This window comes from Gavialis gangeticus, unplaced genomic scaffold, assembly GCF_001723915.1.
Source record: "Gavialis gangeticus isolate Ggan-Ray unplaced genomic scaffold, GavGan_comp1, whole genome shotgun sequence".
Taxonomy (NCBI): domain Eukaryota; kingdom Metazoa; phylum Chordata; order Crocodylia; family Gavialidae; genus Gavialis; species Gavialis gangeticus.
In genome coordinates, this window is record NW_017729004.1 from 61,094,120 (window position 1) to 61,103,996 (window position 9,877).

At 41.9% G+C, this 9,877-nt stretch overlaps 1 protein-coding gene across 1 annotated transcript in view; it reads left to right on the top strand.

The window, feature by feature from the left end:
* Positions 1-9,877, top strand: part of GLCCI1 (glucocorticoid induced 1) — a gene marked incomplete at its 5' end in the record, with an annotated part of 95,980 nt that overhangs the window by 18,458 nt on the left and 67,645 nt on the right. The window lies entirely within an intron of this gene.

The window sequence follows — 9,877 nt, forward strand, 5'->3', positions numbered from 1 at the left end:
CCCCCCCCCCCCCCCCCGTAGAGGTAGGGGCTCAGAAGAGAAAGCTGTGATTTAAGGTTGTGGCTCATAAATCAGCGAAACCATGAATTTGAAGAAATGTCATGATTTTCATTAGCTATCTGCTACTTTATCAGAAGATGAAACACATTGCATCATGGGAAATGTAGTTTAGCCAGGAGTCAACAGAAAGCTGGTATCGTGAGAAGATAGTGTTAGTTTCCATTTGTCTCCCATGCACTTTACTAAAAATTACTGTGGAAAAATTCCTGGACATAATGATGGTAGTGAAAAGTTGTGATCTGGACAATTTATAATCCAGGTATTCTAATTTCAGTAGCTTTCATGCTTCTGAACACGCATTGACGTAAAGAGTAATTAAAGATATGAGAAAAGTGGAATACAGCATGCGTTTACTAAAGAGATGGTGTCACTAGTGTTATACATGTTCCACATAACTGATTTCTTATACAGGAGAAGTTCAGTAGATTTTTATCTGTCTGGTAAAGCATTTGCTAGAAAATACTGGAAAAATGGGGATTAGTAAAATAACTAGAACATGGATAGAAACTGGATACAGGGGAGCCAACAACAGGTCATATAAAAAATGATGAGGGAATGGGTTATGGAGGGGTTATTAACTGAGTTCTGCAAGGACAGATTTTGGAAATATTTTAATTGAACTCTTTATCACCAAAAGTAAGAGTATGCTAATGAAATTTGCTGATGACACGAGGGCCTCAGAGCCATCATCAGTATAGAAAAGATATTAGTATATCATACAGAAAGAGTTGGCTGTCTTTGAGGACAGGAAAATGGGATAAAATTATGGTAGAATGCAAGGTCCTGCACTTGGTTCATCCTTTGGAAGCAAAGAAGGGGAAAGATCTTGTTTTAGATGGTTACTTGCTGAGCCACCAATGAGCTATAACTGGGAAAAAGAGATGTGTGATTCTAGGGTATATTATATGTAATATTGGTCCTGGGTATGACTGTGAACTGCATCTGACTGGAGAGTCTGATCGCAATGTAGCGGAGTGAGTTGTTATGGTAGGGTAGCTTCTATAAAATAGCCCAGTGTTGCAACCTCCGGAGTAAGATGAGTATAGGGTACCTAAAAACCCTACTCCCCACACTGCCTTTTTGAGTACTCCTTGGTTGGAGAAAGATCAAGGGATATTACCCTGACAGGAATACGCTCTTGCTGAGCCATTAGGCAGTCAGCAGCAATTCTCATCTGTTGCAGCCTCCACCCCTCCATACCCTTGCCTAGGTACATGCGTCAAAAGTCTTGGTGTTATGGTTGTGATGGTTGTAGACATCTTGTGTGTACATCATGATTCAGATGATTGGTTGCCATGTGCGTGTACATAAAATAAAAATGCATATGCAAATGCATACATACATACATATACCCTTGTACAAAGCACTGATAAAAGACTTATTGTGGAACAGCATGAGCCAAGTTCAAGAGGTGGATGCAAGATGCGTACAAAACTGATTGGACAGTCATGCTCAACCAGTAGTCATTAATGGCTCAATGTCTACTTGGGGCAAGATACCAGGTGGGCTTCCGAGGTGTCACTCCCCCATTTAGTGTTGTTAAACATCTTCATTGATTTGGAGTATGAGATTGAGTACGCACTTGGCAAATTTGCAGATGACGCCAAGTTAGGTGGAGTTGCGGACACTGAAAGGTAGGGCTAGGATCCAAAATGACCTGGTTAAGATGGAGAAATATCCTGGCTGAAATTTAGCCGATTGATTTCAGAACAAGTACAAAGTCCTGCACTTGGGCCAGAATAACTGCACGCCCAAAAGCAGACTAGGGAATGATTGGGTAGGCTGCAGTTCTGCAGAGAGGACCAGAAAAAAAGCCAACAGCATAATGGGTTGTAACAATAGGAGTGTCACTTGCAGATCAAGGAAAATGATTATTCTGTTGTATTTGCGACTGATGAGGCCTCACCTGGAGTACGGTGTTCTATTTTGCCCCCACCCTTCAAGAAGAATAAATCTTCAAATAACTGAAGGGTGATTGTAGAGAGCATAGACATGGGTTTTTCTTTGTGGCCATAGGGAAGAACTAGGAGCAATGACCTCCCACTGCAGCAGAAGAAATTTAGGTTGGAGATTAGGAGGAGCTCTCTGACTGCAAGGGTGATCAAGCACTGGAACGAGCTACTTGTAGAAGTTGTGTATTTGCCATCCTTGGAAATTGTCACAAGCAGGTTTGACACTTGCTTGGATGGTTCAGGGAATGGCAGACCTGTCTTGGGCAGGAGTCTAGACTAATGACCTCATGAGGTCCCTTCTAGCCCTCCTTTGCTGTGATCCTAAGAGAAGTGACTTCAAATTGGAACAAATAGGAAAAAATGACTGCTCAGACAACCAAGGAAATGAGAAATTACCTTAAGAGGAGACTAAAGACTTTTTCAGCTTAGCAAAGCAGAGGCAGAGCGGGGATAGAATTGCATTTTCATAATATAATAAGGGTTAAACATCAGAGAGGGGAAAAACTATGCAAGGTACACAGCAATGTTGACACATGAATGGAAGTGTATAGGAACATAAATTTGGAAGTGGTCTCCTGGGCCATTGAGTCCAGTGCCCTGGATTCTCACATAGCTGAGGATTTCCCAAGATACCTGCTTCAAACAGCCTCACCCAATTACTAGGTAAAATAGCATCCTTCTACATGCCACTAGTAAAATCTGAGAAGATGAGGGCACTACAGTGACTGGGAAGTAGTTAGGTAATACAGAGCTGTCCAGCTTCTGAGCTGCTTGGGTCTTCATGTAATCACCACCATGCTGTACTGTGCCTGCAGAATCTCTGTGCAGAATCTCTGGACCCCACAGGGTGAACTGTGGTGCCCCACCCCTAGGGGTTAGTGCAGGAAGCTGAAGCTGTAGGAGAGAAGGGGACCCTGGTGGCGGCAAGAACATCTGGAGCAGTGGAGGTGGGGGGAGCAGTACCCAGGCAAGCATCTGCAGGCCACAATTTAACCTCTTGTGGGCGACATGGCTTCTGGACCAGGAGTTAGATGTCTGTGGGTTAAAACATGCTCAGGAGATCCTAAGAATCATGTCTCTAGTATGGGACAAGAATCATGCCCCATCCCTCTTTTTCCACCCTGTCCCCCTGCAGCTGTTCTTGTTAGGTTTGACAGCTGGCTTAGAGTGGTGTGATCCAGCAAGAGCCCCCAGGCAGGAATATATTTGTTTTCCATCAAAAGCATCTGTATACCCCAGTTAAACCCAGCCTTGGGGGCCAATGTCCCAGTGCCTCAAAGGAAGGGGTCTCCAGCCTCCTGCCAATACAATTCATGAAAGGAGTTAAAAATCCTTTTTAGCACCTACCAGCAAAAACCCTACAGACTAGGAATATCAGACACCTACCAGACTATAAATCAGTTATGTCAGTAACTGAACATGGGAATTGTAAACACCTTTTTTTTTTTAGCATTGGTTGTTGAGGCAAAACTCCCTGTCTTGTTATACCATCCCTTCCATAAACTTATGCAGTTGTAATTTAAAGCAGCTTGTAGCTATGAATTCATAGTATTAGAAACATCCCAACCTGTTCTGGGCTTTCTGCGTTCTTTTGCAACTGAAGAATTTCTCTATTGTTTTTCAGCAGTCAAAAAGAGTTAAACATAAGAGCTGACATTTCATAAGGGGTGCCCTGCATCTAATGCAGGGCATCTCAAGTCTAATAAGGTTGAGAACCACTGGGTTAAACAACAGATTTGGATAGGATGGTTTGGATAGAGATGATGCTGCCTCTGGTGGGGCATTAGACTAGGTGGCCCTGTGGAGGCCCCTTTTAGCCCTTATTCTGACCTTTCTAGTCCGACATTCCTAATATCAGAGCTTTATTTTTCTTGATATCTACTGGAAAAAAGTGAGCCTTCTAGCTAGGGTGTTACTTCTTGCAATTTAAAAGAATAAACCAGTGGGGCAGAGGGAAGGGATAAACTGTTGACAGGCATGACACCAAGCCCCGTACCTTCCCAGAGTGCTGCTCCAATCCCCTTCCCCTGCCTGATCTGTTGCTTTACTTTCTGCTCCCTGACCTATCCGCTACAGTGTTCCCGGCACCCACCCCAATCTGTTGCATGCCACAGAAAGAATGTCTGTGCCACTTGTGGCATGCATGCTGTGGCTACACCTGAAGTGAATAATTATATACTTGATTAAGTTGTAACAGTATCACCTTATTACATTTTAATCAGAATATTAAGTGACAGTATGTCCTTTGCTTGTTTCAGACTATTTTCTTCCTCTCTTCTTTCCTAGAATGCTTCTTTATGTGTGTCATCCTGAGTTCTAATCTACGTAGTTTTCCATTTTCCTTGGGTCTTTTTCCTTCTACCCTTTATCGTTCCCTGCATTGTATTGCCAACCTCTTTTGATGTCTCAACCAGGAATGTCCAGCCTGCCTGGACTGGAGCTCCTTACAGGCCAGATCCAAATGTGGTGGGGTAAGTGTAGAGGGAGAGCTGCCCCATAGCTCTCTGTTGTTAACGCATATCCCCTGAGGGACTTTGTATTCTGGATTTGGATGGCAGATTGGCGTGTTGGCCTCTGCTTACTCTGCCCTCAGTTCCTAGCTGCTTCAGGAACTCCATGGGTCAGGTTATATATATTAGACACCTCTGAATCTAGACTTATTAGCCAAAGGCTGTAAATGGAAGTAGGAAGACATGTCCCCTTGTAGGAAGACATGTCCCCTTGTGGAAGGGCAACACCTAAATGAGAAATCAGATCCCATGGGTAAATCAAAGAATACTGGAGTTCCTTTCGTGTGGTGACCCTGAATACCTTTCTTGGTTTTTATTGTTAATGCAAACTTCTGGCAAGTACATCTGCTTCCTTTGGCAAAAAAAGTGTGTTCTTTCTTGCCTGACTCCAAATGTGGAGCTTTTGGGGTACTGTGAGGGTGAAGAGACTTTACCCAACCTCAGTTTTGAGTCATAGTCAGATCCTGATTAAGTTCTACTTGGATACCTACAGAACCAATCAGAAATTAGACAACAAAATTTTAAGACAAATCAGGACATCTGTTCCAGCAACTACAATGTATGTTAAGTACACTGTATTTACTCTTGCACCACATGGACCCTTTTCTGTAGAATTCAGCCCTCCAAAATTGTGGTGCACATCTTAAGATGGGGGGCGGAAAAGTGTATTTACTGTGCTGCAACTGAAGCATGGAGATGCTATAAAATGGCTGCCATGCCTCTTCTCCCTCCCTCTCAGGGAAGGAGAGACAGAGTTCACTCTTCAGGATCAGAGCTAGGGTCAGCCAGAGCCGTTAAGGAATTGGCAGTAGTTTTTGGCTGAGTGGCTAACAGCTGCTGCCAATTCATCAGTGGCTGTGAGCTGGTTGATCCTTTAATGTTTGTCTAAGCAGTGTTGGTCAGGAGTCAGCCATGCAGTCAGGATCCTTTGCAGTCGAGCTCAGATGTAATTCTAGGAAACCTCCCCCCCATCCCTTTTTTTCCCCCTTTATCCTCCATTTCTAAAACTAGGTGCATGCCTTACTTGGAGGTGTGTGGCATGTGATGAAAATATGGTATATTAAGTGCCTAATTTCATTCAGTACCTTTATTTTTAGACTGCAGGGTGTTCCCTAGGTGCTTGTACTTGGGTTTCTTGGCATGCTTGGAAGCAATTTAGTTTGATTACATACACATCTAAATCCCATCTCCACTCCCTTGCAATCCAGAGTTTTGATGAAAGAAACAAGATTGCATATGTCCCTGGAGGGGCTCAATCCATTAAGCATCTTTGCAGCATGCAACTTGTACCAGCAGCATTCAGCTAAAACAATACTGGTGGTTACTATTATTTATTTATTTATTTATTTTGCTTAATAATCACTGCTGGACTCATACTGATAGGATTCAGTTCTCATCTCTCATTGTATTGTGAGAGGGAATACTGTCTGCTCCTCCTGTTGAAGAAGCTGGCTCCCTGTGCAGCCAAAAAGTGAGAATCGGAGGCCAGGGAGAGATCAAACAAGGGAGCCTGACTAGCCTTGTGGCTAGGCCTCTTGGGTAAGAAAGGAGAAACTTGGTTTTTGGTGCCTGCTTCAGGGTTACTTCTGCTTTTAATCTTTTTTTCTAATGCAAGGTGTGTAAGTGGAACTTGGAGCAGAACCCCCTCCTCCCATCACAGGTGTCATCATCATCACCAGGCAAAGAAATCTGATAGTCTTGCTTGTTCTTTTTCTGGTTCCACGAGTCTTGTACTTTTGGCTACGCAGCAGACCAACTTCCTCAACAGAACAGTGAATAACTATTTTATAGCTTGGTGATTTTTAGGGTACCCTTCCTGGAAGTGGAAGGTATGAGGGATGGCCTAGAATATAGGTCTTTCACTTTTGAACAAGTACTGTAATCATGGGGCATACGATGGATGGCCACAACAGTGCTACTCCATTGGGCACCTCTCTGCAGAGGAAGGATTAATAATTTTGGATCCCACATAATTGAAGGCACTGAATGTGTACTGCCTGACCTAAGCAACTGAGCTTTGGAGAGGGATGGTAATTTAGGGATTCTTGTGCCTAGTGTTTCCTGTTGGCTACCTTGAAGTTCCTCCGGGCTTTCTGAATCATATTTTGGACATGAGGATCAACCAGGAAGATCTTTATCACAGTGCAGAGGGTATCTTTCAAGCTGATTGTTATAATGGAGCATTTTATTTACACTTCAAAAAGACACGTGTCCAAGTCAAATTTCGTAATACTATTCTAAGTGTTTTAATATGTATTAAACAGATGCAACTTTGTCTAGCTTTTGACCATTTTTCATTAGGGGGAGGAAAAATTATCTTAAATTTGGGTGCTGTGTTCACCCTGCTGTACCTGGGGCAGATTAGGATATTAAGTCTTGTGTTGTGTCTGGGTTGATTTGCTAGGAGGTTAGACAGTAGATTTGTATAGGATGGCTTGGATAGGGATGCTTCTGTCTCAGGCGTGGATTGGACTACATAAACTCTAGAAATCCCTTCAAGCCTTATTTCTCTATGGTTGTATGAAACAGTATAACAAAGTTACTGTAGTGAAGGCTAAGACGGCTTTCTTGATACCATTCATGCTGATGTCTTTTCAGTGGCAGACAGTATTAAAATGGACTCCATCGCATACAAACTTCGGGAGATTTGAGATGGTTTGAGAATATCATTAATTGTTGAAACATTAACTGATAGGTCCATGTTTGAAAGTGATTCATGTTGCCTTCATTCTGATTGAATGGTGATACTTTTTCTCACCAAAGTTTTAGATATGGTAGCAAAACATGAGACTATATCTACAGGGGGTGCCAAAGCTCCCGTATTTAAAATCCAAATAGAGGTTCATCATTGGTAGGAATATATCTAAGGCTGGCTGGTGGTCTTCCACATTTCCCACAAGTAAAAAATAACCTCAGGATAGTTATTTTGCACCTACTAAGATGATGGGATGCTGTTGTAGTGGATGCAGTAAACTTGATTTTAATCATTAAAGTTTACCTGTTTTAACTTGGATACTGTAACTATTTGAATTGCTCTAGATGTTGTCTGGATACCGGTAGGGAAATGAGACTCAAATGTTTCCATATTTCTGACTTTGCCTTTTAAATGAAAGTGGTCACCCTACCACCACTTAAGCATTTTCTGGGGTGTTCTTCCAATGCATTCTTCCCTTATTAAAAAAATGCTTGTGAAGTGGAATAGCTGTTCAAACTAGGTTTGAATAGGTTTTTTTCAGCCTCAGTGGGTTTTGAAGTACCAAATCTGTGTTGAATGAATTCATCTTACTGGCTTGAAAAATAGTATTTTTCTTGGTCTCTTTTCTAAGAATGTATGATGTTTGTGTTCTTGAATGTAACTTTTCCTCTCTCATTCCTAGACTTCCTCTTGCTCCCTAAAAATACAAGAGGATAACAGATAAGTTGCATCCTCATTGTAAATGAAACTTAACCTCTTCTAACTAGAAGGGAAAGTGGGGTGTCAGGCAAACAACAATGATAAAAAGTATATGTATGTATGTATGTATGTATGTATGTATGACTAAAAAGCAGAGGAAAGAACAAAATGATTTTGTTCCATGAAACTAGGGATGAGCACTTACTTAAGTCAAATTATGGCATGGAGAAGGGAAGCCAGGAGACTACCAGACAAGCCAAAAATAAACCTAGTTTTGTGGGGTTTTGGTTTGCTTGTTCGGTTGGCTTTTTAAATTATTAGGGAATCAAATCCTTCTATCTTTTTTTTTTTTCTTTTTTCCAGTAAATGCATGAGGATGGAATAAAGTCACTGAACGTGTCCAGTAATCAAGGCACCTAATTGATCAAAAATAGGTGGTGGTGGCATTTGGTTTAATAGTGACATTACAAGGAGAAACTGCACATTTTATGTAAAGGCACTTGGGAAGGGTTAGGAGAAATATTCAGAAGGTATTTGGAGAAAATACACCAAGGTCCCTGATGAACATTACACTTATCTGATTAAACACAAATTTAATTGCTAGATCTATTTGGGTGAGACTGATCCAGGACCAAGAGTATTTTGCTGTGTCTAGAGGCCTCTGGATACTCTCTGGGTTCATCTACTCTGAGATCCAACCTCTGTCAGCATTTTGACTAGGTTCTGGCACTGACCTATTTGATTAAGTTACCCTTGTGCCATCCAGCTAGGCAGTCCAGTACCTGAGAGGTGGTTCTAAAGACTCTGAACAACTTGATGAAGTTTTATTGAAATCCAGCTTCACCTTTAGATTGATAGTAGCACTGTTTGACTACCTTTCTTTTAGTTGTGTAAGCAGCATTTTGGGCTATATATTCTGATTTCTAATTCTCCTGGGAAAGTGCAACTCCATCCAAGTTGTAGAAAAACAGCAGAGGAAGATGATGCTTGTCCACTGTATCCAATAACTACCCAAGGCAGTGCCCATCATGGTGAGCCATAGAGCAGCGTTATGACTAGCTCCCCTTCTGGTCTGAAAAAAAACAAAACAAAAAACCTTTTCTTTTTGACTATCCAGTGGGCCAACTTCAATAGAAAGGGTAGATGGTGTCCTTGGCTTAACCTAGCCCATAGTCTGCTGGCCAGAATACTTTTATGGAAAGTGGTATATTCAGATTCAAAACCTTTGTGGTAGTGGATGTGTCAAGCCTGGGTCTTCCACTGCTTGGACAGCGTCCTGACCAGTAGAGTGTTGGGCTAACATGTAGGAGATGTTTTGTCTCTCTCTTCTTTATCTCTATCATTGGTCGTGGTTATTTGGTGACTGACATTTCTGAGACTGAGTTAGGTACCTTCCCAGGTAGGACAAGCTCACAGCAGAGCCCAGGTGCCTGGAATAGGTATCTTCTGAGCATGCTTAGAGGGGCAAGGTGACTTGCAATGGGAGGCCAGGGGGAAGAAAGTAGAAATCTGCATGTATGCTACTTATCCACCCCAAAAGGAGTTGGATTTGAGCCATGATATGTCTGTCTTGTCCTCGTCCTGTGCCACAGTTTTGACTCTCTAGACCAGCAGTTCTCAACCAGAGAGAGATCCTTTCAAGGGTGCTGTGAGGTGCCACTCAATGTTAGCACTGTTAGGTGTGCAAATGTGATTTACAAAAATAAACCCAGAGATTCCAAAGAGGAATCCATAGTGCTAAAAACGTTTCTAACCTCTTGTGGGCTTTCTGAGTTTTTGCAAGAGAAAAATGGCTCTAGTGCTCATTTGTAGTTGAAAAAAAACAAGTGAAAAAGTAAGAAATGTAATTTCCTAAGGGGTTCTTTGAATCTAAAAAGGTTGAGAACCACTACTTTAGACTGATATCTGACTGCTTCAAAGCAAACCGTACATCTGTAAAAAAAAAAAAAAAAAAAAAAAAA